The sequence below is a fragment of the Corvus hawaiiensis genome, chromosome 18, assembly GCF_020740725.1.
Source record: "Corvus hawaiiensis isolate bCorHaw1 chromosome 18, bCorHaw1.pri.cur, whole genome shotgun sequence".
NCBI lineage: Eukaryota > Metazoa > Chordata > Aves > Passeriformes > Corvidae > Corvus > Corvus hawaiiensis.
The window spans coordinates 10819010-10845998 of record NC_063230.1 but is presented as its reverse complement, the minus strand read 5'-3'; the positions used below and the strand labels follow the sequence as shown (position 1 = coordinate 10845998).

Sequence of the window (26989 nt, the reverse complement as noted above, 5' to 3'; positions counted from 1 at the left end):
GCACAGGGTGCCCAGAGAAGCCGTGGCTGCCCCATCCCTGGAAGTGTCCAAGGCAAGGTTGGATGGGGCTTGGAGCACCCTGGGCTAGTGGAAGGTGTCCCTGCCCATGGCAAGGGGTGGAACTAAGTGATCTCTAAGTTTCCTTCCAACCCCAACCGTTCCATGACTCCACGCTTTCTGAGGAGACTGCTGCACTCCTCTGGGTGCAGCAAGGGTTGCATGTGCTGCCAGCCCATGTTCTCTGCTCCAGTCGCTCCAGAGCCGAGCCTGAGGAAGGATGGGCTCCATGGGCTGAGAGTTCAGCTCCCATCACACCCTCACTCCAAACCCTCACCCACGTTGCTGTGGGGTTTGGGGTTTGTCTCAAGCTCGAGCTGCTGCTCAGATCATCTCGGTGTGTGTAAATCCACTGCGTGTTTGTGTCCTGGCCCTGTGTTCCCCTGAGGGAGTGACAAATGGATTCTCTTCCTGCATTTGAGCTTTCTGCTCATGCAACCTTCCAACGAGCTCCTGGTCCCCATCTCTTTTGGTGTCACCTGTGCAGACCCTTTAGAAGTTGTGTTTGTTCCTAAATGTGTGATTTTCCTAGTTTTTCTCTTGCTGTGTTGAAGTCTCTGAATCGCTTTGCTGTGAACGTTTTTCATGAAGACTGAGAGGGGTTTTTGTGTGGGAACTTCCTGCTGCCTCCCTGTCCTGCTCTCATCCAGCCTCTGGCATGGGGAACATCTCTTAACTCATCCAAATGCTCCTCATAGTGCAACGTGAGCCAGCAGTGTGTCAGCCCTTGTCACTGACAGGTAAAAAACAGGCTGAGAGATGGAACTATTGAAGAGGTGGGTGGGGATCACAGACCTCATCCCAAAATCCCATCCTGGAGACACAAGCCTTGTGGCCAAGAGCAGTTTATGGGACGAGGTTCTTCTTATTTGTTCTTTATTTATTTATGACTTACTTTGCCTGACTATTTTCCCTCTCTTTCCTGGTTTATCCTGAGGTTGGTCCCCTGCACTGAGAGCCACTGTGGCCCATGGGGCTCTGACCAGGGGGATGGGACCAGTTTTGGGATTCTCATCATCTTAAGTTTGCTTTTGAAATATCTTACAATATCTAAATCACTTTTCTCTAGAGGCCCAGTGGGAGCCTCTGAGCCTTTGATCAGTAGGACCAAAATGATGGTCATGTCATCAAAACCTCTGTCTTATTTCTCATTCCATTTGGGAATTTCCCCAAGTACTGAGCAGTTCTGGGCTTGTCTTCAGCATTTTACTATTGTGCAAGCACAAATTGATAGAGCACAATGTAGAGATGGGAGTTCCAACCCTTCCTAGCACTGTGGAAGGGTTGGAACTCGCCAGGACCTGTGTCAGAAATTCCTATGAAAGCTTTTTCAGACACCCTGAAGGAGATCAAATGCCACTGATTGTTCCTGCTGTTCCAGTGATCTCACTCAAGGTCAGCATCCTCATTGCCCTGAATAATCAATATTTCACTGATGAAGGCATCTAAACCTTTGTGGTCCCTGGTGACACCACATTTCTTTTCTCTGGTGGCCACATGGGCCATGGCTGAGGCCATTTGGTGCCGTAGCCTTACACGTTCACACAGCTCATTTTGTGATTCCTTCTCAACTTTGCCCGAATCCTGTACTTCCCGGAGATTGTGCGCGGTTGGAATAACCATGGAAGTCTTTTAATGTGTCTAATCTAATCCAATTCCTAATTTAATTTTAGATTGGTGATAAGCATATTCCACCTTAAATTCCCATGCAGTAGTTTAATAGCTTCCTTTTATAGATGGATTTTGCACATGGAGGCTGAGCAGAGCCCACGGATGGCGCTGCAGGGGACGGTCCCTTCTCCATGGTGGCTCCTGAGCCACCGGCAGAGGGACATGACCAGGAGCAAGGGCACTTTGCATCAGTGCTTTGATAAGGGGGAAAAAGCACCATTTTATCCTTTTTATAAACTTTTTTTAAAAAAAAGAATTAATGCTGAAATTGAAACTATGCACAAGATCTTAAATACGTGAAAGTTTTAGGGATGAGTATGGCTTTGCTGCTAAGGGCAACAAAGAATTGAAAATCTTGATCCTGGATACTGAGAGACTAAAAAAATGTCATTGTGTGACTATGTAAGAGTGACTTAAATTCTCAGAAATTCAGTCCCTCTGGAGAGTAATTCTCAGAAGCTGGGGAAGAAACTGTTTTCCCAAACAGAATTAAGGAAAAGCTTTGAAAATACGACGTGGATGTTATCTCAGACCCACGATTGTTACTCCCCTTGTTCAAGGAGTGTTCTGGAGAGGGTGACAGGGTGTGACAGCCATCGTGGGGGCTCTGTGGGACAGGGAATTACCCCTCAGCACAGGGATTTGAATGTATCTGGTGTCCTGGCATTAGACTTTTCTGTTGCCCTACACAGAATTGCTGCTTTTCTCTGTTGGATGCCATTTTGGTCTCTGGGAGTTGCTCGATCTGAGCTTAATGAGCACTTAAAGCTTTTAATCTATTTGTAGAAGTGCTGCTAGTGTTCTTAGGTTATCTGAATTCCACACTGTGGTATAATATCTGTTTTATATTATTTTATTCATGCTTTTGGGTTGGTTTTTTTTAATGTAAACTGTTCATTATTGTTGTTGAGAAAGAAAAATTAAAGCTCTATTCTCTATGGTTAATGTATTTTCAAATCAATCAGATCCTGGTGGTTCTTTCCGGCTGTGCGGTCCCTGGGAAGGCAGCAAACGGGGATACCCTGAGCAGGGAGTGCCCAAAATGCTCTGTATTTCCACAGATTCCAGAGCCTTCTGTTGCTCATGGTGAGTGTCCCCTGTCCTGGGGGTCCTGGGGCTCCTTTTTGCACCCTCCTTGCCCTCACGGTCCTTGCTTTGCCCCATCCCATGCCTTGGCCTTCTCTGTCCAGCCTTGCTGACCCTGTCCCTGTCCCTCTGGGCAGATGTGTGGCAGTGACACCTCCTTGGCTCTGCTGGCACTGTCACCTCCATCCTACCTCTTGCTGTACCCCCCCTGTAACGCAGAGAATTTAAACTGATGGTGAAACAGAGCAATTGAAGAGGAGGAAAAGGGCTGGGCCAGGTCCTTGGTGCTGCATGGAGTGAACTGCCACAGACAGGGCAGATGGGGAGGTGACAGAGGGCCCTGGCATGGGGCAGCCCAGAGCTGGGACATGGTGGTGATGGTTTATACCTGATCCTGTGCTGCCAGCCGGGGTGCGCAGGAGGTGAAGGAGTGCATTCTGCAACGGTGCCCAAAATGACCTTGGACTTGATCTCAGCATTTCCTGGATCAATCTCCAGACCTTTAAACTGGCACTGATAGGATGGGCTGCGGTGCCTTTTTTGTAGGGAACAGGAGGGACAAGTTTTTCATCAAAAACATGAGGAGGACAAGCTGCCTGTGGTGCCTGCCCCTGCTCAGGGCTGGCACTTGTCACCCCTCTAGACTCCACAAGATCCTTGGGTGCTCTTCCAAAGGGGGATGTCGTGTGTGGGAATAGGGAAGAGGTGCCCCCAAGCAGCTTTCTGTGGTGTGGGTTCCTGCACTGCTGTTGGAGGCAGGAGGGCTCCACATCCACCCCAATGTTGTGTTTTAAGCAGCACAGAATTTAACTGCATTTCTAAAAATGGCAGTGCAAGGAAGGCTGGATGCTCGCTCCAGATTCCTGCCTCTACATACTTATGAGAAGAGGCTTAATTAAATAAATCCTGGTATTTAATTAATCCTTAATATGTTTGCTTCTTGAGGCATGTTTGCTCTAATGGCCCAGCCCCAGTTTCCAGTGCAGGCTGAGGTTTGCAGCGAGCTCACAGCTCAGAACTTCAAAAGCTGATGAAGACACTCCCCAAACATGCAGAGTTTGCAAAATGTCAGGGTGGGATTCAACCAGCCCTTGCAAATGTGTTAATTACCTGATATTAATTGGCAACCTAATCACCAGAGGCCACATCCCCAAGGTGCCAAAGCAGGAATGCTCTTTGTTCTGGTGCGGAGAGGCTGGCAAAAATCCTACCGTTCAGATGGAGGAAAGCAAATGATCCTAAAAGTGAATTTCATTAATTTTTAACTTGGGATAGTTTCTCACAAAAGCAGCTATCCTGAGATTGTGCTTTGAAGTGCATGGAAATTTCCATCAATTGCCACCTCCATGCAGGGCCCGAGACAGCAGCTGGTGGAGCAGCCCCAGAGAGGCAGCAGCTCTGTCCTGTGCAGGAAGAGAAACCATTCCCACCCCTTGCCAACAAGGGCTCTTCAGGAGATGTTCACCATCAGCCAGGGTTGGATTATGAGAGCTCCTCCAAAGGGTGGTGGCAGCCCGTTTCTTCTGTGCTCTGTTTTGATCCTCTGCTCCATGAGCCCAATCCTTTGGCTCCTGAGCTGCTGTGGCAGATGAACCAGTTTGTCTGTGGCCCGTGCCCAGGGCTGGCTGTGATGGGGGGCACTGGGGGCTGTGCTGGTGAGCCCAGCTGTGAGTGCTTGTCCTCACACACCCTCCTGCCAGGCTCTGGCACGTGGCACCGGAGCTGGGAAGGACCTGGAGTATTTATAGCCCTTGTTAACATGCATGAATGGACATGCTGAGTCCTGGCACAAACATCTGCCCAGGTGGGTGCTGTCCTGGCAACACCCCACGCTCCCTCTGCCGCCTTAAGGTGCTCCAGCACGTATTTCAGAGAGGCCTTTTCCAAAGGACAATGAAGCTGAAAATTCAAAGGCTGATCCACAGCTGTAGCAATGCCTGGGCAAACCCTGCAGAGAGGCCCAGTTTGCACAGGCACCACCACCTGAGTGATGCAGGGTAAAGGGCTGAGAGCCTTGGGTTCCTACCCAGCCCAGCAGCACTGGGGGCTGGAGGACTCTACAACAGGGATTTTGCTAGCCTGAGATTGGGAGTCTCAGGGCATCACAGAGTGGTTTGGGTTGGAAGGGACCTTAAAGTCCATCTCATTTGCAGGGACACCTTCCACTACCCCAGGTTGCTCCAAGCCCTGTCCAACCTGGCCTTGGACACTTCCAGGGATGGAGCAGCCACAGCTTCTCTGGGCACCCTGTGCCAGGGCCTCCCCACTCCCACAGAGAAGGATTTCTTCCTAAAATTCAATCACACCTTCCCTTTGTCCGTTTAAGTTCTCCTTTTGCTCGCAATTTTTGAGTGCAATGACTGAGGTGGAGCAATCCATGCTCTGGCATTTGCAATGAGCTGTGGATGTACCTCACAGCCATGAAAAACGAGCTCAGATCCAGGAGACAACAGCACAGGGATGTGTTAGTCCGGTCCTTAAGCACAAGGAAGTACCGTGCTTTTTCCTGGAGCATTTCTCAGGAAGTGAAAGCATTTCTGCAAGGCTTTGGCAGCCGTGTTGGAATGACATGTGAGTGCTTAGGAGTTATCAGAGAGCTCTCTGTGATAGTGCAGCACCGAGATTATCCGTGCTGGTTCAGTGGATTTTCTGAGCAGTTTCCAGGAGTTCAGTGAGGCTCTTGGGGAGGAAGATGCTGTCGTCACTGTGCTCAGCTTGGGGTTCAGCGCAGTGTCTGGTTTAGTGACTGACCTGGCCCTTGGGTGGATGAGTTTGAGCTTTTTTTAGTTCAGCAAATGGAACACAGATCCTCGGCTTTATCGCCGTGACTAAGGACGTGTTGTTGTTGGCTGAGTTACAGGAGTGCGCTGAAATCTGAGTCACTCTTCTGCTTGGGAAAACAAAAGCAGACTCCCAGGAAATCTGCATCCCTTTGTTCTCCCCACAGCCCCCCAAGTCTGACCACGTGCTGTTGCTGATAGCACTGGGATCGGGATGGGGCCATGTCCTCACCCAAACCAGTGCAGGCAAAACCACCAGGGATTATATAACTGGCAACAATCCCACACCCACCGGTTCTTCCCTCTGTTGCACTGAAACCTCCGTGACGGTGCAATCTAACAACTCCTTCCTACTGGAGAGCATTATACATACAAATTTGACGCTCAATTATCCTTGTTTCTTGGCTATGGCTGCTTTCAGCAGCTGAGGTTTGACAGTCTCTGCCTTCCCAAATTTCTCCTTTCTGGAGGGAGAAATATTGTGTGGACACCACGGTGTAATCCCACAGGTCCTGGGCTCCCTCGGAGGGGAGATGCTTTTTCCAGGGTCTGGCAGAGCTCAGCCTTCACAAGGACATTGGACTGTGTGTTTCACAGACTCTTCCCTTTAAATCAAGACTCTCTCCCCTGCCTTCCTTCTCCCAGACCTGTTCCTGAGTCAAACTTGAGGATGGGAGAGGCAGCAATGGGGCCCCATGGCCAGTGGGGTTTTATTGGGAAGGCAGTGCCAGGGCTGTGCCCTCTCTGTGCTCTGAGCCAGGCACTTGCTCTCTGTGTAGCTCTGCACTGATTTCCATGGTGGATGAGCATGAAGAGGTGGGAAAGGAGCTTTTAAGGACAGCTGCTGTGGTGGTGATGGGGAGTGGGAGGATTTCCTGCTTTCCTTTACGCAGATTATATGTGGTGGGCAGTGGAACACCTTCCTGCAGTGCTCAGTGCCTGAGGTGTGTGGGGAGCTCCTGCCTGTTTCCTCCTGGGGCCCATCCTGAGCTGTCACCAATAGTTCTGGCTTTTGTAGGAGAAGCTACCTGGTGGAAGGTTGCAAGGCAAGACACTGAAGTACTTCCCTGCTGAGGGCCAGAGCCTTTCAACACCACGTGGGCCTGGGAAGGGTAGCAGGGGAACACTGGAAGATCAGTGCTCCCCCTGCCCCAGATGGACTGTTTTTGCATACACCTCCACCTTGTCTCCTAACAGGAGCAACTGGCTCAGCAGGAAGAGACGGAGACTTTTCCTGGCTGGAACAAAGGAGGGGATCTTGTCGCACCTGCTGAAGTCAGGCAGGGGTGGGACAGGGCCGAGACAGAGCAGGGGCTGGGGGGTCTGCCTGTGACCCTCCGGTGTTGGTCCCTGCCCTCAGGTGTGCAGGTGTGTCATGGGCAGTGTCCATGTGCCATTTGCAATTAACCCATTTCTCCACTGCAGGGCACTGACAGACTGTGTGAGAGGAGCTAAATCACCAGAGCAGCCCCACTGGTGCACGGAACATTCCCTGATATTCCCTGGTTTATGCCATTCTTTGCTCAATTCTGAAGAGATCCCAGCCTGGAAATTAATTGTATGGTGGAGAGGAGAAACAGTGGCATTACTCATCGGAGGAGTGGAGCCTTTTGTTTGAAAACTGTATCTGAAGAATGGAAACTTCACAGATACGGGGCTTGTCATTCTTTTCCATGTGCAGGCACTCCTTCACTGCATATTGCTGCTTGTCATCCCACTGATGGCTCCAGTGAAGTCATAAAACAGAGGGTCAAAGCTCAGATGTCTGTGAGATGGGTCTGGCAGTGTCTGTTCACTATTGCCAGCCACACTGCAGGGTGGAATTACAGCCCTAATTCATATACATGGGGTGAGAGGCCAGGGCTCTGCATTTAACTCTGCCCCTATTGGGGTCACCTCTGCTCTGCTATGTGCTGATAAACTCAGTGGGAGAAAGATTCCTGTAGGGTCTCAGGTGGGGACAGAGCACAGGGGAAGAACCTTTCCAGGAGCCAGGGCTGTGAAACATGCCAGGTCCTGTCCTTGGCCTCTGCTCACTGCAGGATGCACACTGGGGTGTTGGAGTGTGTCCAGGGAAGGGAACAGAACTGAGAAAGGGTCTGGAGCACCTGAGGGAGATCAGCCTGGAGAAAAGGAGGATCGAGGGGGGACCTTCTGGCTCTCCACAACTTCCTGACAGGAGGGTGCAGTCAGGAGGGAGTCGGGCTCTGCTCCCAGGGAACAAGGGACAAAACAAGAGGAAACGGCTTCAAGCTGTGCCAGGGGAGATTTAGACTGGATATTGTGGAAAATTTCTTCATAGAAACGATTGTCAGGCATTGGAACAGGCTGCCCAGGGAGGTGGTAGAGTTCCCATCCCTGGAGGGATCTACCAGATGTGTCGATGTGGAGCTTGGGAACATGGTGGCCTGGGCAGTGCTGGGGGAACAACTGGACTCAATGGTCTCAGAGGGCTTTTCCAACCCAAATAATTCTATGATTCTAAGGGAGTGGCAGCACTGGGGTGGCACTGGGGTGGCAATTCTCCTGCCTGGTGCCAGGGCTGGGCTGTGATGGCCGGGGGGGTTCTCGTCTCCCCGTGCAGCACTGCCGGTCCCACAGTTCCCCGCTCTGCGCTGGCCCCGCACTACAGTCATTCCCTTTCCCACAGGTTCGGGGTGTCCCCAGGACAACAAGGGCCAGGAGAGGCTTAGGATCCGGCCCCTGCAGCCCCACACCGGTCGGGCCCGGGCCTGCTCCGTGCCCAGCACTGCCCCGCAGCGCTGCCATCCCGCCGGAGCTGCTCCTGCCCCGGGCCTGCCGCAGCTTGAACCAGCCCGAGTTTCTGTGGCCACTTTGAAGCTCCCAGGTCTCATCTCCTGGGGGAATTCACAGAGGCACCCGCTGAGGCTCCTCCTCACACAGCGGGAAACAAGACAGAAGCTCCTTGGGAACACGGCTGCTCTCTTGAAGCATCCATTTGAATGCAGCTCCCAGGGCTATGGAGCCTCCGGAGCCTGGCATGCCCAGTTCTCTGACTCTGTCACTGTGGAGGTGTTTTTGTGGAGGGAGCTGCCATTAAGCGGCTCCTGAATAACTGATCAGGCACTTTCCTCATTCTCTATGACTTGCTGAGAGCCCCGTGTGCTGGAGCAGGGGTTCCCAGCCATGGGTGGAACAAGAACCGCTTCAAAGAGGTGTAAGAGGCAGGAACACCCTCCTTGCAGAGGCACCGGTCCAAGTCATGGATCGCCCTCCTCTGCGCCGGAGCTGCAGGGAAGGTGCTGGCAGGGAAGGGTGGCTGAGGGGATGGGTTATGGCTTGGCTTCTAGAAAAGCAAAAGGCAAATGAGTCATGGAATTGGGATCCCTTTGTGTGGTGAAGATAAAAGGGTTGCCAAGGTGGGGAAAACACCTATATTATCCTGATTTGGGAGCAAGGGGGGAAGCTGTGGGAAAGCGATCTTAATTTACATGGGATGTGGGTGGGGACAGAGGAGGCGAGGCAAGCTCCGTATTCCTGCTGCTGTTACAGGGCTGGATGTTTTTGCTGCTGACACCTTTCCTCTTGCTTCCATCCATGCACCTGCTAAGGAGCAGCTACAGTGACTCTGTATGGCTCCCTTGGAATGGATCACGGAGAGATCCAGCAGCCCCACTGGTTCAGGACCCCCGTGCCTGCAACAGAAGGAGATTTGGGCTGGTTACAGGCAGATGAGTGAGTTCCCCATGGAGGGCAGGGACACAGGACCAGCTGCCTGGTCTTTCCCTGTCCTGCCAAGAGCTGGCTGAGGACATGGAGATGCGTTTTCCATGTGCCATGGTATCACCCTGGCCTGTGGCCAGCCCATCATCCACACTCTCCTTCCTCCTGCCGTGAGTCACGGCCTCACCTCGGAGCCGACTTTGGACTCCTCAGCAGGGAACCACACCTTTGGTAATGACAAAAAGCAGCATTTGGAGCTTTTGAACTGTGGCAGCTGTGGCATGGACAGGATGCCAGCAGGCGGATCCAGTGACTCCGGTGCCATTCCTCAGGAGGGGACTGAGGAGGAACACTCCATGGTCTGAGGGGAAATGCTGTCTTTCTGATGCTCCCTGCTCTGAGGCAATGTTCCCTGGACTGGGCTCCACAGTTGTGCTGCCCTGAGGGTGACAGAAGGACAGTGGTGGCCAAGGGGCTGCCACTGGTGGCCACAAAATTGGATTTCTTACCTGGTGTGCGACAAGCCAATAATGACACACTTGAGAGAGACATTGATTTTTTATTTCAGGATTGTGCAGCCTGGGTGCTTGGTGTGTTCCTCAAATCCAGCACACCCCACCAGACTTTCCTGCTATTATTTATACACAGAAATTCAGAGTTAGTAACTTTACAAGCACAATCCTTTATTAGGATTGGCCAATAATTTCCATACAAGTTGCTTCTCCACATGCTCAGGGGAAGGGTCTTCACCTGGGCAGGGTCTTTTTGACCTGTAGGTGTGATTTTTATTATTATAACAAACATAGTTCAGCTATAGAATATATGGGCTTTGAAATTTACCAATGTTTACATAAACATACATCAACAAATTAATTTAGGTCCTTAAAGCTTGATAGTTTCAGGGTGTCCTTGACTAAGGGATGCAGCTGCTGCCTGTTCCACTGATTAGAATCATAGAATCACAGAACAGTTGTGGTGGGAAGGGCCCTCTGGAGATCATCCAGTCCAACCCCTCTGCCAAGGCAGGGTCACCTGAAGCAGGTGACAAAGGAATGCATCCAGGTGGGTTTGGAATGTGTCCAGAAAGGGAGACTCCACGCCCTCCCTGGGCAGCTGTCCCAGTGCTCTGCCATCCTCATGGAAAGAGGTTCTTCTTCAAGTTGAGGTGGAACTTTTTGTGTTTCAGTTTATTGCTCCTTTTCACCGAGCACCACTGAAAATAGTCTGGCACCATCCTCTTTGGCACAAGATTTGAGATGTTTGTATGGATTGATGTCTCAGCCTGCCTTTCTCCAGACTGACCAGGCCCAGCTCCCACAGTCTCTCCTCATCACAGAGATGCTCCAGATCCCTCATTATCCTTGTGGCCTCTGCTGGACCCTCTCCAGTAGCTCTTTTTTTTTTTTACTTGCACTTGTCCAGAACTGGACACAATAAGATAATCTTGACATATCCCACCTTTTCCAACACTACCCACACCCACGCCTTGTCCCTCGGGACGGCGGGGTCGGGACTCGAACCCGCGTCCCCCTCGGAGCAGGTGGAGCGGGGCGGAGCCAATCGCGAGCGCGCTGCGCGGGGGGAGCCCCGCCCACGGCCCGCACCGCGCGGTCACCATGGCAACAGCGGCGCTTCCCGCGGGGCCCCGCGGCCGCCGGGGCGAAGGGGCCGGACCGGCACCGGGGCGGGACATTCCCTCCTCCCGCCGCCTTCCCGCCGCCTTCCCGCAGCCCCTCGCTCCGGGGGAGCACGGAGGGACGGCCCCCTGCCCGCCCCGCCCCGCCCCCCGGCCGTGCCCGGCCGCCGCTCGCCGCCGCCGCCGCCGCCGCCGCGGGGGAAAGGCCGCTGCGCGCCCAACTTCACTTCAAGCAACTTCCCCGGTGCGGCGGAGCCGGCGCCCGGTTTTGCGGAGGGAGCAGCCGGTGGTTTGGCTGGGTAAGTGCTGCTGGTGAGGCCACGGTGAGGGGCGAGGCGGCGGTGGGACAAAGGCGGACAGTGCTCGCTCACCCTTAGGGCCGGCATGGGAGCCCCATCCCCGCTTCTCCGGGGGTGCCTCGGCCTCCTCCTCTGCGGCCCCGGGGAAACGGGGAGCGGGTCCCGTGCCGGCGGTGCTGTGGCTGCTCCCGCATGGCCCCTGGCCCTGGTGCCGGACCTCCTGGCTGCTTCTTTCTCACTGCGTCAGAGCCAAGGGCTCATGTCCTCATGTGTTAGAAAGAGGAGAAAAACCCCCCTCCAAAAAACCCCGTTCTGTGGTTCTAATTCAGCGGTGTGAGGTGGGGAGGGGTTGTTAGGTGGGTTTTGGTGGATGGTGGTGTGCTGGTGGTTCTGAGGATTAGAGCGTAATTTTGTAATCCATGAGGGCTGCAATTATCTGTTCCTCGCTGGATTAGGGATGATAATGTGCTTGGAGGTCTTAAATGGACAAATAAAGATGTTCCCCCCTTCTCCCCCCTGGTTTACAGCCGGGCGACGGCTCCTTGGGCAGAGCAGGAGGGATTCAGGCATTGCCAAGAATGGTATGTGACTCTTTTATGCCTTGGATTTCAGGAAATATATTATCTGCTCGTTACAATTACTTTGAAGTGCCAGTTTAAAGTCATCACGCTGCTTCTTTTTAATTGAAGATGCACATAGCTTTGCTTGTTGGCATCGCGTGTATGTAGAAGCTCAGGATAGTTTGGCTCGGAAAGGATCTTAGAGCTCATCTCATTCCAACCCCCCTGCTAGGGGTATATATTTTTGTTTTGGAAGCACTTGGATGGACAGATTTGTGTTGTTCTCGTGATATGCAGCTCGTTTGTTAATTTTTCCTCCTAACTCCAAATCCGAGCGGTTTGTATGTGCGTGGAGAGACGTGGCGTGCTGCTTCTGGGTGGAAATAGCTGGTCCAAAAGATCACGTGGAGGTCGGTTCCCTGAATTTGCACAGAGTTCTGCGCTCAGATTCGGGAGGGAGCAGCACCGGGATTCTGGACGGGTGAAGCTAATCAGTGAAATCCCAGAATTTCCTGTGTGGTGCTGTTCGGAGTCGGGTGGAAAGCTTTGCCTTCCTGAGCCTGCCTACAGCATTGTTGCTGTTCTTGCCTTTCTCCTGTCTGGAGGTGGGAGATTAATCCCGTGGATTCAGGTATTGACTTGACTTCTATTTCTGTGGCGTAATCCGGGTGATTCTGATTTGTGTGTGGGCAATGGGATTAGGGGAAATCACACTTGGCAGATGGCAGAGCTCTTCTGTACCATTAGGAGATAGCCTAACCTTTGATTATACCTACATGTCTGGTAATAGAACTCAGAGTCTTTGGGGTTTGGTAATAGAATTCCATTCCAGATCCAGTATTGCTCATGATGAATTACCGGGATCACATTAAAGGAGCTGCAGCAAACAGAAATTGATGTTTTGTCCAAACTGGTGCTTTTCTCTAGGGTGGTAATTGCGGGCAATTTTCCCGTCTGCTGAGGGGTAAACTCTGTTTCCAGGGTAACTGGGAAGTTGTTCAGCTGCTTCTGAGGTACTTTTTGCCAGAGCTGAAGGTTGATGGCATTTTCTTTTCCTTGTCTCTCCTCCACAAACCAGAAGGATTTGCATCTTTCTAACGACCACATGAAAATGGGAGTTTTCTTTGTTTTCCTGTGACGTTGGCAGGGTGTGGCGGGGAAGCAGACAGTGTGTGGCAGAAATGCTAATAAAGTTGCCTGGCAGCTTAATCCAGGTAAAGACTTTCTCAGAAAAAAAAAAATCTTGCAAGAATTTACAAACTTTCCCCCGTTTTTTGGCTTTTTTGGGGTATTTTTTTTGGGTTAGGATTTTCTTCACTGTATGCTCTGCCTTTTCCAGTAAAAATTACCGGGGATATTTATTAGCAAGTAAAGCTCTAAAGCCTTTGTCCTTCAGAGTGGTTAAGGAGGTTGGAATCCTATTTAAATAGACCTCACAGCCTGTAATTCCCTTTTGATAGGTGTAGAGTTTATTGAAAATAGGTGTGTAAACTTCTCCTCTGGTTCAGACAGTGCCCTGAGCTAATTCTAAGATCAATGTTCCTTTCCCAATATATAGAAGACACAGACCCAAGTCACTCTGGAGTGTCACAGTATGGAAAGTCTGTAAAAGGAGGCAAAGTCTAGGACTGTTTCCAACTCAAATACTTTGGTTTGTCATTTTTTGCTGTCTCATTTTATATGTGGCAGTAAAGGACATGCACGGCCCCAGCCCCAGGGTTGTGCTCACGCTGCAGTTCTGGAGCTGCCACTCTTATGGCAGGAGAAAGGGCACAGTACCCATCTGTGCTCCTCCTCACCCAGCTCTGGACTGACGAGATAACCAGGGGTTCAGAAAATTTCCATGGCTGATGATGAAGCAGTTTTTCCCTCTGCCATACTGAGGCTTTGTGTAGCTGCAGGATATTTTTTTTTTTTAAATTCTGTTTTCAGCCATGTGCAGCACCATCACCTTGGGTGTTAACTGAGCCCCTTGTGTGTGCAGACTCCTCTGGCAGTGGCAATAGGCTTCCCCAAGTGCCTGATTTCTACCAAAGGAAAAAAAAAAAAACCAGTTACAACTTGGAAATAGATTTTATTGAAAGCAGGAATTTCAGACTTTGTGTTTCATAAGTTAACCAGCCCTTCCTGCCCTGTGTGCTCAAGGTGACATTCAGACCACATGTGAAAGAAGCAAGTCCTGACCAGCAGGTCCCAGGTGGACAGAGAGCTCAGGCATTCCCACTCCTGCGACTCTGCACAGCTCTGTGATTTCGCTTGGGTGTTGTCCTGGACTCTGCTCCATTCAGCACTTGTGTTTCTCTGGCTATTAGATAATTTTGAAACCAGTCCTGTCACCTGCCCTCTCTTTTGCACGTGTTTGGTTACTGTAGGGTAAAAGAGGAGCTCAGTCTCCGTGGTGTGCAATGTGTTGCTCTTCCCTCCCTGGTCCTTGCCCTGGGGTTACTCTGTGTTTGTTCGTTGCTCGTGGAGCTTCCTCCCTTCTGGCAGGTTTTCCAAGTAACATGAGAATCAAATTGATATGATTTGTCTGTCCTTGAGCTTGTAAACAGAGATAAGAATACTTCCCACAGTCTTGAAAATTTTGGTGTAGTGCTGCTTGTGGGGAGTGCTGTGCCCATCAGGGACAGGACTTGGGATCCTGTCAGAGAGGATTTTCTTGAGCACGTCAGTTAGGGACACCTTACAGTTGTGACTTCTCCTGGCTGCTCGTGTGTTTAAAAATTATACTGGTTTCTTATCGGGGAGTTTCAGAGATCAAGATAGTTCTTTATGCTATGGTGTGTTTTCTCGAATTGACACTCCAAAGAAGTTGGTAACTTGGCACTGTTGGCTATCCAGGGGAAGTGTCCTTTGGCACATGCATTGGTCATGCTGACTCGTGTGCTGGGTAGTTAGTGAAAAATTTGACTAGTAAAAGGGTGTGTCTAAATGCAGATTGGAGTGTTCTGCATCCATTTATGTGTAATGTCACTGTTCTTTCCTGATTTTCAAGCTGTTTCTTTTAGTGGGACATTTTCTTGCATGAGTTGGAAGTCTTTCACTTCCCTAGCTGGCTAAATGTACATGATGCTGTTGGTCATAGGGAGGTTTGCAGTGCTGCAGCTTTTCTGCTCATTGATTTTATAAATTTATTTCTTTGGGCGGGTGCAGCTTGTTCAATTCTCAAGTAGTAGGCAGCATTTGGGGAGGAAGGAACCATTCCAGTGAATCCTTTACGGAGCCATTCACAGAGCAGGAGATGCTGCTATGTGCCATGGGCTGCTTGGAAAAGTGAGACTGAAATAAATGCTTAATCCTGCAAGCCCAGGCATGAGGCTTGTGGTGATGCTGTGAGCCCAGTCTGTATCACTGGTTTGTGTTTGGTGCACAGGGCTGACTGGAACCTGGGAATGTTGCAATGTTTTTAGTTTTGTGTGTAGGAATCGCCCAAAGACATTGTAGGGCAAAAGCCATAGACTTTTTGCTTTTGCTTCAGAAATCTCTTTAAATGATGAGTCCCTGGTTGTGGAAGTAGCCTTTGTAGTGTAAACCACTGCGTGGTTGTCTTGAGCTCGCAGCCAAAGAGACCGGAATAATAGCGTTGGGAGAGCTGTGGAATTCTCTCCACAGCAACCAGTCTTGAATCCTAATCATGTTCCTTGGAGGGACCACAGCCTGGTAGGTTTAACAGCTTAACTAGAAGACTTCATGCTTGACAAACTCGAGATGCACCTGCCCTAGGCAGCTGGATGTGCAGACTTTTCCTAAAAATGTCCAGGAATTGGCTGTTGGGTTGCCTGGATATGTGCTTCCAGTGAGATATGTGATTCCAAGGAGATGCTCTGTTTGCTGGATTAGAAGTGAAGTTGGTTCTCTGTTCTCTTGTCCTTCATTGACTCTCAGTGAGATTGAAGGACATACACGAACTTCTGAACTCTCAGGCCATTCTTTTCAAGCTGTGTTCCAGGAATAATTCAAAAATTAACAAGTAACAAATCCAGAGCAAGTCAGTTGCTCTTTGCCTTGAGAGGGCTTCTGTGGGTGAAGAGGACTTTCCATGTCTTGGGTTCTGTTAACTGGCAGGAAAACCAAATTCTTATGAAAAACTGGATATTGAGTGTTGCCAAAACACACTATATTTAGTGTGGTGGCTGTTTTATCTATTTGCAGCTATTGCTTAAAAAAACCCCTAATGCTTCCCTTTTATTCTCATGATTGGTATGACCTGAACATCTGATCACAAAAGGATATTTAAGTCTACTGGGTGATGATTTTCCTCAGGCCTAGGCATAAAGAATTCAGACTCTTAAAATTAAGCTGTTTCTGGGCGCATACTTTATCTTTAGATTCTTTTCTCAAATGAAAGAGATGTATTTTCTTGGTTCTCGCTGTCTGTGGTTTGTTCTGGGAACATGTAATGCTGGAACTTTGCAAACAAAGAAGCTTTCAAACAGCTTGGGGATATTTTTCAGTGCATCTATATAAATAGGAGATCATTAATACATATTTTTGCCGTTCCTGAATGCCTTACACTTACGTTGAGACAATGGGAATTGAGTTTTCTTTTTATGCTCTTCATCTCTACAAAACACGCTTGAGGAGAGGAAATGAATGTTTTCTGAGGGTTGTGTGATTGTGGTGATGCAGTTTGAGCAGTCCAGGGCACAGAGGGTTATTATCCAAAACACTGCTTGTTTGTGGTTGAGTCATGTCCAATGAGCACACACTTAAACGCTGGGGGTGGGGGATCTGGACTCCTCTAAAGCCACTTACAGAGCTGTTCATTAAAAGTTCTAACCAGAATTAAGTGCCAAAACTTCAGTTTTGGCCTAGAGTAAAGCTGCTGCTTGCCTGAAAGGAGATAGTGTTGGTCTTGCAGCAGTGTGAGAACTGAAAGCTTCTTACTATTGTAGTAATTACGAGTCAGGATGGTCATTAGGCTGGTGTAACGAGCAGAAAAAAATAATTCAGTTGCTGGAGGTTTGGTATCTCCCCAGTTTTCACTTGGAGGGAAGAAGCGTGTGCGCTCCAGCAGCTCTTCCAAAGAGAGATGCTGCAGCACGGGCAGCTTTGGAGTAAGGCTTGTCTTACTGTACACAATTAGATGAGCTTTAATGTGGGCAGGGAGGAGATCTGAGGCTTGTTTCCAGGTCAAAACACCCCTTTCATTTGGTTGGGGGCTGGGAATCGCCGGGAGCCGAGTGGGCTGCTAACTCCAGCTCTGGGCTTGACCCAGTTCCTGTGCGGAGCTCCGGGAAGTGCCTGTGCTCCAAACAGGCAATTCCAGCTCTGCTGCAGGATGCTGAGGAGATGGATGGCAAAGAGAGAAGAAAAAGAAGTTAGCTGCATTTTGTTGTTTGAATCTGAACTACATGGGTTTAGTGCATTGGGGAGGAGGAGGGGAAGTGAAGATGCTCAAGCTGTGCTTTGTTAGTTTGTCTTTGGTTCTGGTAGTTACGAACCATTTTACCCTTTGTAGTTTCCAGGGGTAGGAAGCTGCCAGTGTTTTAGTGAAGTGCATGAAAATAGGAGGATTTGTGTGTGCTTTTAGTGCTGCAACATTGTTGCCATACACAGCGGCCTCTTCTGTTTATATTTTCATAGTGACTGTTTTTGTAATCACAGTATTGGTTAAATATGTGCTTTCAATGCCTTTCAACAAGTGATGTTAATAAATGTCAAGTTCTAAAACTGGTTATTCCTGCTGTCATAAAATGAGGATGATCGTTATTTTACAGTGTTGGTGAGACTTTGAAAGGCACAAACAGGAGCGGAATTTGAAGTTTGTCTTTATTCTGCTCTTTTAATGAGCTCAGCCTTCAGCCCATGCTTGGCCTGGCTGTCTCAGTGCAGCCCTAGCACGGGCGGCTCCTCGCAGGGAGGGAGTTGTGCCAACATTTAGGAGGGATGTTTATCTGCTGGGAGTATGTTCAACCATACAAGGCTTTCGATGGACAAAGCTGCCTCATCCATAACGAGCCCAGCAAAGCCAGGACGTGTTTTAAACAGAGTTGGAATTTCTGGTCACTGTAACTGTTTGATATTTCATGAGAACACTGGGAATTCTTCATTGACCCAAACGAGCACAACAGGCCTTTCTGCTGAAGCTGAGCAGCACGGCTGGCTTGCTCCCTAACTGGGGGACCTTACAGAAATGTCACTGTTGTTATTGTTGTCAAACAGTGTCTTACTGTATTGGCACTACTGAATGTCAAATATTAGTGTAATCTGCCATCAGAATGTTTTCAGCAACATGATGGTTGCAGAGCTATCTAAATACGATATCCTGTTCCTGCTGTAAACATGATGCAGTGTGGGTTTTTTGCATGTTTGAGCCTGCAGTAACAGTTATGTCCAAGAGAAGCTGTGGCTGCCCCATCCCTGGAGCTGTTCAAGGCCAGGTTGGACAGGGCTTGGAGCAACCTGGTTTGTGGAAGTTGTCCCTGCCCATGGCAGGGGGTGGAATGAGTTGAGCTTTAAGGTCCTTTCCAACCCTTCTGTGATTCTATAATAGATATCTTCATTTAGCCAAGTAGTATTAAATATTTCTAAAACATTTGGATCTATGTATCACATTTCTTACAAGTCATCATAATGTTCAGTTAATGTTCTTCACAAAATTAATATTTTAAAAAATAATTAAATCACTGCAGCCTCTGTGGCTGCTGCCTGCGAAGGAGAGATTAAATAAATCACTCTGATTACAGCAGAGCCTCCAGTACAACTTTAGGTCTTTGTGTCTCTCCTAAGTACAGTTTTAGTCCTGTTCCTGTGTGGATGTGCAGGCTGCTGGAGAGGTGTCTGACCTGCTCTCACTTGACAGGACAATGATGTTTCCTTGACTCCTTCCTCAACTGGATGAATCACAGCACCCATCGGAAACGCTCATCAATAGTTACAGGTCAGCATTTCAAGAAGGTCAGGGAGGCTGCTTTCTGCCTCGTGAGCATTATGCTAATTCAGTCGTTAAACATATTGGAATTGTGCTTCCTTTTGCTTCTGCAGTGCTTGCAGATTCCATGGGATCCTTTTCCCTGCGCTCTCGATCTCGGGGCACAGAGGGTTAGTTTTGGACAGGGAGAGGTTTTCTTGTAGCCTGTGTTGTCACATGCAGGAAATGTCTGTAGATCTCAGTCTGAATCTGTTCTTCATGTGAAATATTTGCTTAAATAGTGTCACTGTCATGTTGGTGCTTATGCATAAGGAGGAAATCTAAGGAGATGATGGAGAGGCTGAAGCCTTAGGATGAAATACATATTTTCCTATCCCAAAGGCACTTTATTGAAGCACATTTGTAACTTAGGCCCCAGTGACACCTCTGACAAACAACACTGAGCCTTTTCTCTCTTATTTGCTCTTAAATACTGGAATGTGTTTTAGTATTGCTTCCACATCAGCACGTGCAGACTCTTCAGAGATTATTTGTGCTGCGTGTGTGTGATACATGTGTAAAGAAATGATCACACAGAGTGTTGTCTTTGTTGATATGGGACTGTTGCACATCATGTAGAATGCAGTTAATCTGGAATCCAGGTTTTTTGTACTGTAGATTTATGGCTGGTTAAGATGGTGTTTTCACAAGCTTGGCTCTGTAGGGAGCAGGTTAGTATATTTTTCAGATTGTCCCCAAAATTCTTGTTTCAGTTCCATTGAATTTATTTTATTTTTGATTTAACAGCTTTTCCCACTCTAAAAATGCTGAAAACAGTAACTTTAAGGTTAAAGCTTTTGCCATCTTTGTTCACCTTGACTCTAGAAATGGTTGTGCTCTTGTGTCTGTCGTGTCCTGTCTAATAACCCTGGAAAGCTGGATTTGAACTGAGCTCCCAGAGCCCGAGATTATAGCTGCTCACAGAGAGAGTCAGCACCACAACTTGTCTGCAAACAGTGCCCGTGGCTGATCCAATGGCTCTGCTCCTGCTCACATCTGGACAGAAGGCTGGAGTGAAAAACTTGTTAAGGCATGAGTGTATATTTTAAGATATATAATTAACAGAAGGTTGTTTATAACTGTTTAACCAATATTGGCTCTAAACCAATGTGCAAGACAGTGTTTGTAGTAGGCTGGAGTGGCTTTTATTAGACTTCAGAATCTGTGGCGTTTATCACTTTGCTGCAGAGCCACACGCTGCCTGAGCACTGGGCAGGTTTGGTCAGGCAGAGCTCTTCCATCCTGTCTGTCTGCTTTTTGTTCATCCTGATTTTTGAACACTTTGGCTCTTGAACCTGATGACTTTGGGGAGGAGAACTCATCAGGCTGACCGGGGCAGTTCCTGGGCAGAGTTTGTGTCTGGTAGTTCACATGGACCTTTTGTCCGTGGTTTGCTGGTTGATTCATATGTGGTGAAACAAAACGAAAAAATTGCCCAATCTTTTTCACTGAGCGGGTGTCTCCTGTTGGCTCATCAAGTTCAAAGCTACAGATTACTGGAAAATGAAAAGACATTTGATTTTGTGCCTAAGTCACTTCTGAAGCATCCTGTACCAGCTGCTGTGTCATGAAAGATGTTTGGATGTGTGGATCTTTAATTTCCAACTTTGCCATTTCACATTCAGTTGCTTGGATTGGCATGGCTCCTGTTCTGTAACTGATTTGGCTCAGGTGGGATTCCCCCTGCAGAAATTCTGGATGCAGTGCCAGTTATCTGTTTTTATGACAGCTTTATGCCACCCTTTGAACTTGCAGATCTGTAACAAAAAGGTCAGCGAGGGAGTTGGCTCAGCAGATTGCTCAGTAGCTGCAGGACTTGCTGTGCCTCTTGAGGCTGGTGAACGTCTCATGCCTTCCAGAGTGTTAACAGTGATCATGGTGGGATCAGTTGGTCGTGCTTCACTGTGTGGCTTTGTGGGGACAGGCATGAGGTGGGGAGCTGGGAGAACTCGGTATAGCCTGGTTTTCTTTTGAGTCAGATTTAAGTCAAAGGATCCTTCTTTGTAATAAATTCGGAAAGGTGTTTCTAAATTCACTGTGAGATCATTCTCAGGTTACTAAATCCCTTCCTGGGATATACCCAGAGAAACTGGGATCAGGTGCCAGGGCTGCTGTAATTGTGGTGTGAGTGTGGCTGGGTGGGGGCAATTTGAGGGAAGGTTCTTGGTCTGGCTGCTCATGGGCAAGTGAGTGCTCGTGCTGAGGCGCTCAGGTCTGGATGAACTGGTGAGGACAAACCTGTGATCTTTCATTCCTCCTCGTTATTGTGAGCTGCAAAATATGCCTGTGTCAGCTGTTCATTATTATCCTGCCTTAAAATGTTGGTGGTCTCTACATTGGACCGTGAGTTTCAAGTGCTTTTATGTTACTCTTCTGTCTTCATTTTGATGTGTTAAAGTGCCTCTCTGGTCTCTGTGCTTAAAACTTCCCAGAAAGTAAAAAAGTCCCCGGGGTTCACTTGTGGTTAAAAATGCTCTTCTGTGCCAAAGCTGTGAGTGTGGTTTGAGCAGCCCCTGGGGTTCCCTGGGCCTCCCTGTCCCTGTGCTGGATGTGGGGATGTTCCACACGAGTGTTTGTGCACATCCAGGTGCTCCCAGGTTCCTGGTGCCACCATTTGGATTTCGGAGCTGGTTTTTCCTGCTTTAGCTATTTCTTTTTCTTTCACCCCCCTCAATAAATACGTTAATGTTTTTAGTGCCTGAACTGTTGTCTTTCAATTAATAGACATTTTTTCCCTTTCTGTGCTTTCTCAAGCATGTAGGGAGGTGGAGGGGATTGTTTAGTGCTCATAAAGCTTCTAGATAGTGTACGTGTTATCAATAATTCATTCCAGGCCTTGATTTTGCTGAATAATGTTGTGTTTCTGAAGAACAAGGTAGTGTACAATGCTTGTGCAGGCTTGTTGCTGTCAGAATTCCTGGCTTAAACATCCTTTTGTTCAGAAGCAGGGAGAAATGCAGCGTCACTGCTCTGACTCCTCAGAGTCACACGCGACCCTCTGAGCTCTGTTCCGTTCGTGGGGCTTTGGGGGAAGAGGAAGCTCCTTTGTGGGTTGCTGATAACAATGACCTGCTCACAGGTAACCAGAGGAACACGTGTACAAGCTGGCAATACCCAGCCAGTGGTTCTGAGGTGGGCATTTGCATTAAAGTGGGGAAAAAACCCTATTTCCTGCATATGTGAAAAGCCAGATGTCCCCACTGAAGGAAAAAGAGGAGCCTTATCATCAAGGCAGCGGCAGTAGCTCCTCTGGCACAACGTCAGACATTGTTGACAGAGCAGGTTTTTTCTGGGTGTGCAGCTCAGGGCAGTTTATGGATGCCTGGCAGGAGGCAGCACCGTATCCTACTCGAGTTAATGCTGGGTTCAGTACACAAGGAAGAGATCAAAGAGCTGTTGGAACATTGGGAACAACCTGAGAGGCAAAAAGATTCATGTCTCAGTATGTCAGTGTGTTGTAGAACAGAGGGGTGACATAAGGGATTTTGGCCAAGGGAATGATAAATGCCACCAAGTATTTGGCTTTTATAACAATATTTTATTTGACTCAGAATAGATCCACTCATCTCTCCTTAGTCCAATGCTTTTTTCACTATTTATGAAACGGGAGTGGAAATTGTAAATCTGAGGGTCATGTCCATTTGATCTGAATGATTTTAATGGCTCCATCAGTATCCTGAAAGGCATAACTGGAGTAAAATTAATCCAGTTTAATACTGTTAATAATTTTCTTGTTCAAAGTTGGATCATCTTTTCTGCGTAGCACTTGAATTGCTGCTGTAGAGCTGGGGAAGGAGGTGCTGCCTGGGAGACGGAGTTGTGTTGTTTATTAGTGCCAGCTCTGCCAGTCTCTTGTCACAGTGCTTGTCTCTTGCAGCAGTACCAGGGAGATATCCTTATCTCCAGCTGGGTACTGCCGTGCTGCGGCTTTGCTGGCTTGATCTTCAGGGCAGAGGTTGCTACGATTCAGAGGAGCAGGCTTTGAAATTGTTCATTTGTTCACGGAACAGAATAATCTGTTCCTGGGAACCACCTGGTCCAACCCCCTGTTTATCAGTGTCTTTCTCCCATGAAGCTGCAGTTTGTTTCTAGAGCACTGCCTGGTACAAGTATTTTGGGCTCAAGTGTAGTTGCTTGTTGACTGAGCTCGACTACGTGCTTGTGCTCTGACTAATCAAATATCTGAAAGGTGGAATGATGGACTGAATGGAGAAATTGCTGCGACGCAGTATCGGCTGTCTGTTTTGACAGAAAATGTGTCATTAGCAGCCAAATCGAAAGCTGTTGAACACTGAGCTTTTTGCATATGATTTTTTAAGATCGCAAGTGGAAAATCAGTCATCAGAGAAGACATCAGATGGCAGAGCTGTGAGAGCTGAAGCAGTACACAAATATTCGTATTGAGAACGTGCAGTGACAGTTTTCCCCAGATCGCCCAGAGAGGTTGTGGAGTCTCCCTCACTGGAGTTATTCCAGAACCGTGCCATGTGCTCTGGGATGACCCTGCTTGAGCAGGAAGATGGGACCAGTTGACCCTCTGTGGTCCCTTCCAGCCTGAGCCAGTCTGTGATCCTGTGATTTCTTTTTGTCCAAGTGAAAGCTTAGGAGCAGCATAATCTATTGCAGCATCTCTGCTCTGAGTGTTTTATCAGTAGCTGCCACGTGTTCTTTGTGAATGAGTCTTTGCTGGCGACTGTGCAGCTTCCGAAGGTGTCCGTCAGGACAAGTACAGGTATAAAAATAATGCACTGTAAACCTGCTTTCTTGTTTTTGCAGAAGCAAAGGAATGTTAATTCTTAGCCCTCGAATACACGTGTTAGTCACCATAGCTATATATACACATATATAATTTTTAATGTCACGATTTTGGTCTTCTGTGCCATCGCCCTGTTTCCTTTGTCCTTCAGTTTTATGGGTTCAGATTTTCTCCAGATGGTTAAACTGTTGAAGTGATCTCTCAGTGTGTTCAAGGTTGTGCTCCAAGGCCAGTAGCCTCAAGTTTTCTGAAAGTCTGGATGAAACCACTTTTTTTTCTCTCCATATGGCAATACCTTAATTAATTTTTCAACACTCAGATGAATGTATAAAGGCTCAGCATTTATAAATTCGTCCTGGTGCCCCCATGTCAATCACAGAACAGCTCAAGCTGCTTGTACTTTCTGAAGGTGGTTTACTGTGCCAGGCCACAAATGCATTTTCCAGCGCTGGAAATCCTGTTAGAATTTGAGGAGGCAGATCAGAGGATTAGAGGCTTTGTCCTTCTGACACAAAAGCACCTGCTGTGCATGAAGGCAAGCAGGAAATGTCTTCTCACCTCATTCTATTTCTGTGTTACAGTGACCTTCGGAGGCTGGGTTTGTGTGAAAAGATCCGTCCCCCGCATTCCTGCCTGGGGGCACAGGGCCATGGGTCAGCTTTATTTCTGAAGGCTTCAAAGTGCTGTGGAGGCACTTGCCTATTTTTGTAACAAGTAGGTGGATTTTTTCAATAAACCAAAGCCCACGGATCTGCTTCACTCGATCCTTTGACTTGAATTCCTCAGCAGGTCAGCCGAGCCCCATCTCCCACGGGAGTGCTGCACCTCCTGCGCTTCACATGAGCTTTGGTGTCCCCACACTGGCTGCCAGCCCTGTACTGCTGGGCTATTTTAACTGCACCTTTGCTCATCAAGGAGTTCCAATGTCAGTGTCCAAGTAGCTTCCACCACTGTTTCGGGAGAAAACGGTCCCAATTACATCATTGCTGCTTTTAAAGCATTTGCAGCAGCTGGTGGCTCTAAAAGCAGCGAGTAAAACAAAACCCAGTGGTGATATCCACGTCCTGTCAGCTCTGAGATCAGACAGTTGTCCTTCGTCTTCCCTTGCTGCCAAGAGGACAAGAAATATGCACAGTTACAGTAAATATTTCCAGGTGTGGGTGGTCTCTAAGCTCCTTTTACTGCTGAAACATGGTACCGAGCGTGGTATTGTGTAGGGGAGTATCAAATGGAAGAATGCCAAAGTTGTTTTTCAATCCCATATTTCTGTCTGTGCTGCAGCTGGCTCATCCATCTCCTTACACTCCTTCAGCTGTGTCCATGGTGTGCCTGCCAAATGAGAGCATTCCCACTCAAAGCTGGAGCCTCTGGAGAAACACAGCCCTGCCCCAGTTCTGGGGGCTTTGGAAGGTACTGCCTGCTTGGGGTCAGAGGGATCAGTAGCTGCTTGATGTATTTCTGAAACAATAATGAGCCAAATTGGACCTTTTTAAAGCAAGGTCATGGAGATCATACACTCAAAGGACATATAAATAAATTAGCTTTTGATTAATTCCATCGTATTCATGATGTATAGCATAAGATACGAAAAAGACACAGACAGGGATTTAACTCATTCCTTCAGAATCTGTGCAGAAAATCTTAACTCTAACCGAAATTTATTTTAAATACAGTTAAAAGTGAAGTTAAGCTTCCTTCAACAAGACCACCATGTTACAATTAACCAGAGGAATGATGATTCTGAAAAGGTTTGAGGAGAAATTTACTACATGGCAAATTCAAGTACCCACCCTCTGCTGGGTCCGGGACGTGACCCCATTGACCTTTGGGAGCTGCAGATAGAATAAAGTCCTCCCTGAAACAACCAAATATCTTCCTGGAATAGCCTTAATTTGACTTCTTTTTCTTTTTTCAGTTCCATACTCAGTTTTTCTCGCTTGTAGCCAAACCTGATCTTTAATGTTTCATCTGGCACGCAGTGCAGTTTTTTCTGGAATGTCTTTTTTTCCTGCTAAACTTCATGGGGAGGTTATTTGCAGGTCTTGTTTTGTGGTTTAAAAGCATTTGCAAGGAGGGAACCTAAAAGAACATTAGCAGGAGTTGAAACTGACCACAAAAGCAAAGATTTGATGAGAGAAGCAAACAGAACAGCACTTTGAGGCCTGCTGGGAATACCCACCTGCTGCCCAAACAGACTTTTAGCCTCTCTTCAGCCTTATCCCATAATTCATGTTGTTCTTCAGAATGTCATCCTCAGCTGGCAGAAATCAGGATTTTGCTTTTATTCCCTATTTCAACTGCCAAAAGAATTGGACTTTCTGAAAATACCCACCCACTAATGAGCTGGGTGGAATCCCTCATGTGGAATGCTGGAAGTAAAAGGTGATTCACACAGGAGGGTGAGGATATGTAGCTTCTGGTACCAAAAAAATGGTGATTCATCAACATTTAATGTAATTTTCCTTTGGTTGGGGTTTTTTTCTACCTGAGATTCAAGAAACTTTCAAAACAAAGTAGGCCTTCTGTGAAACTGGGAAAGGAGAAGAGTTACCTGTGAAACTGTCAATGAGAGGGTTGGGGAGAAGGAAATTGTGGGAGATTGGGGTGTAATGAGGCAGTTGTGCAGTCAGAGGAAATGCCGAGCGTGCTCTGGTAGTCCCTGTGCTCTTGAGGGATCTCTTGAGGAGAACATGATGGACAAGGAGGAACATCCCCAACCAAGAGCTGGCTTGGATGAAGCTGATCTTGACAGAAAAGGAGTTGGCCTGAATTGTTTGTAGAACAGTGGTCATTGCTCCCAAAACCCAGTGCAGAAATTTTTGGAGCTGAATACCCAAAAAATGGGTAGTTGGTAATAAATCTATGGTTGCAAACTGGACCTGTCTAAAGGATGATATTCTGAAACTGTTTTCTAGAAATAACTGGAACAATCTGCCCCTTTTGTACATTAATCCTGTTGGGTTACATTTTGTGTGTGACAGACATTGTTATGAAAATAGCAAGGACTGGCAGCTGTGGAAGCCGATTATTACATGTAATTTTTTCCCCAAATCATTCTCTCCAGACACATCTCTGTCTCATAAATTCAAGGAAATTTGGAGGATGACTCCCTGTGCCCCACAGCCATCACGATGCATTCTGCCCTGGTTACACACAGGAGCATTTTGCTGTTGAATCCTATTCTACCATAAATTAATCACAGACTCACAGACTGGTTTGTGTTGGGAGGGACCTTAAAGCTCCTCCAGTGCCACCCTTGCCATGGGCAGGGACACCTTCCACTGTCCCAGGGTGCTCCAAGCCCCATCCAACCTGGCCTTGGACACTTCCAGGGATGGGGCAGCCACAGCTTCTCTGGGCACCCTGTGCCAGGGCCTCCCCACCCTCACGGTGTTTTCCTGAATCCCTGTCTCAGCTGATTGTCCTGCTACATCAGGAATGTGATCTTAAATTCATGTTGACCATTACATGGACACACCAGTGTATTTAACATTGAATTTTCGCTTTAATAAATAAATGTTAAGGCCTCTGTGGGGCCAGTTTGAAT

The 26989-nt window shown here is 48.1% G+C and overlaps 1 protein-coding gene across 6 annotated transcripts in view; it reads left to right on the top strand.

The window, feature by feature from the left end:
• Nucleotides 1-11071: 11071 nt before the first annotated feature.
• KIAA1671 (KIAA1671 ortholog) overlaps nucleotides 11072-26989 on the top strand; it is a 65818-nt gene continuing 49900 nt past the window's right edge. For 2 of the 6 annotated variants that reach the window (XM_048322415.1, XM_048322420.1), the window contains exon 1: nucleotides 11072-11213. The gene's annotated coding sequence lies outside the window, so the exon portion shown is untranslated. Of the gene's footprint in view, nucleotides 11214-11740; nucleotides 11795-18578; nucleotides 18657-23297; nucleotides 23419-23987; nucleotides 24157-24723; nucleotides 24853-26989 lie in introns of those variants that run through there. The other 4 variants (XM_048322419.1, XM_048322416.1, XM_048322418.1 and 1 more) reach the window with 4 other exon arrangements.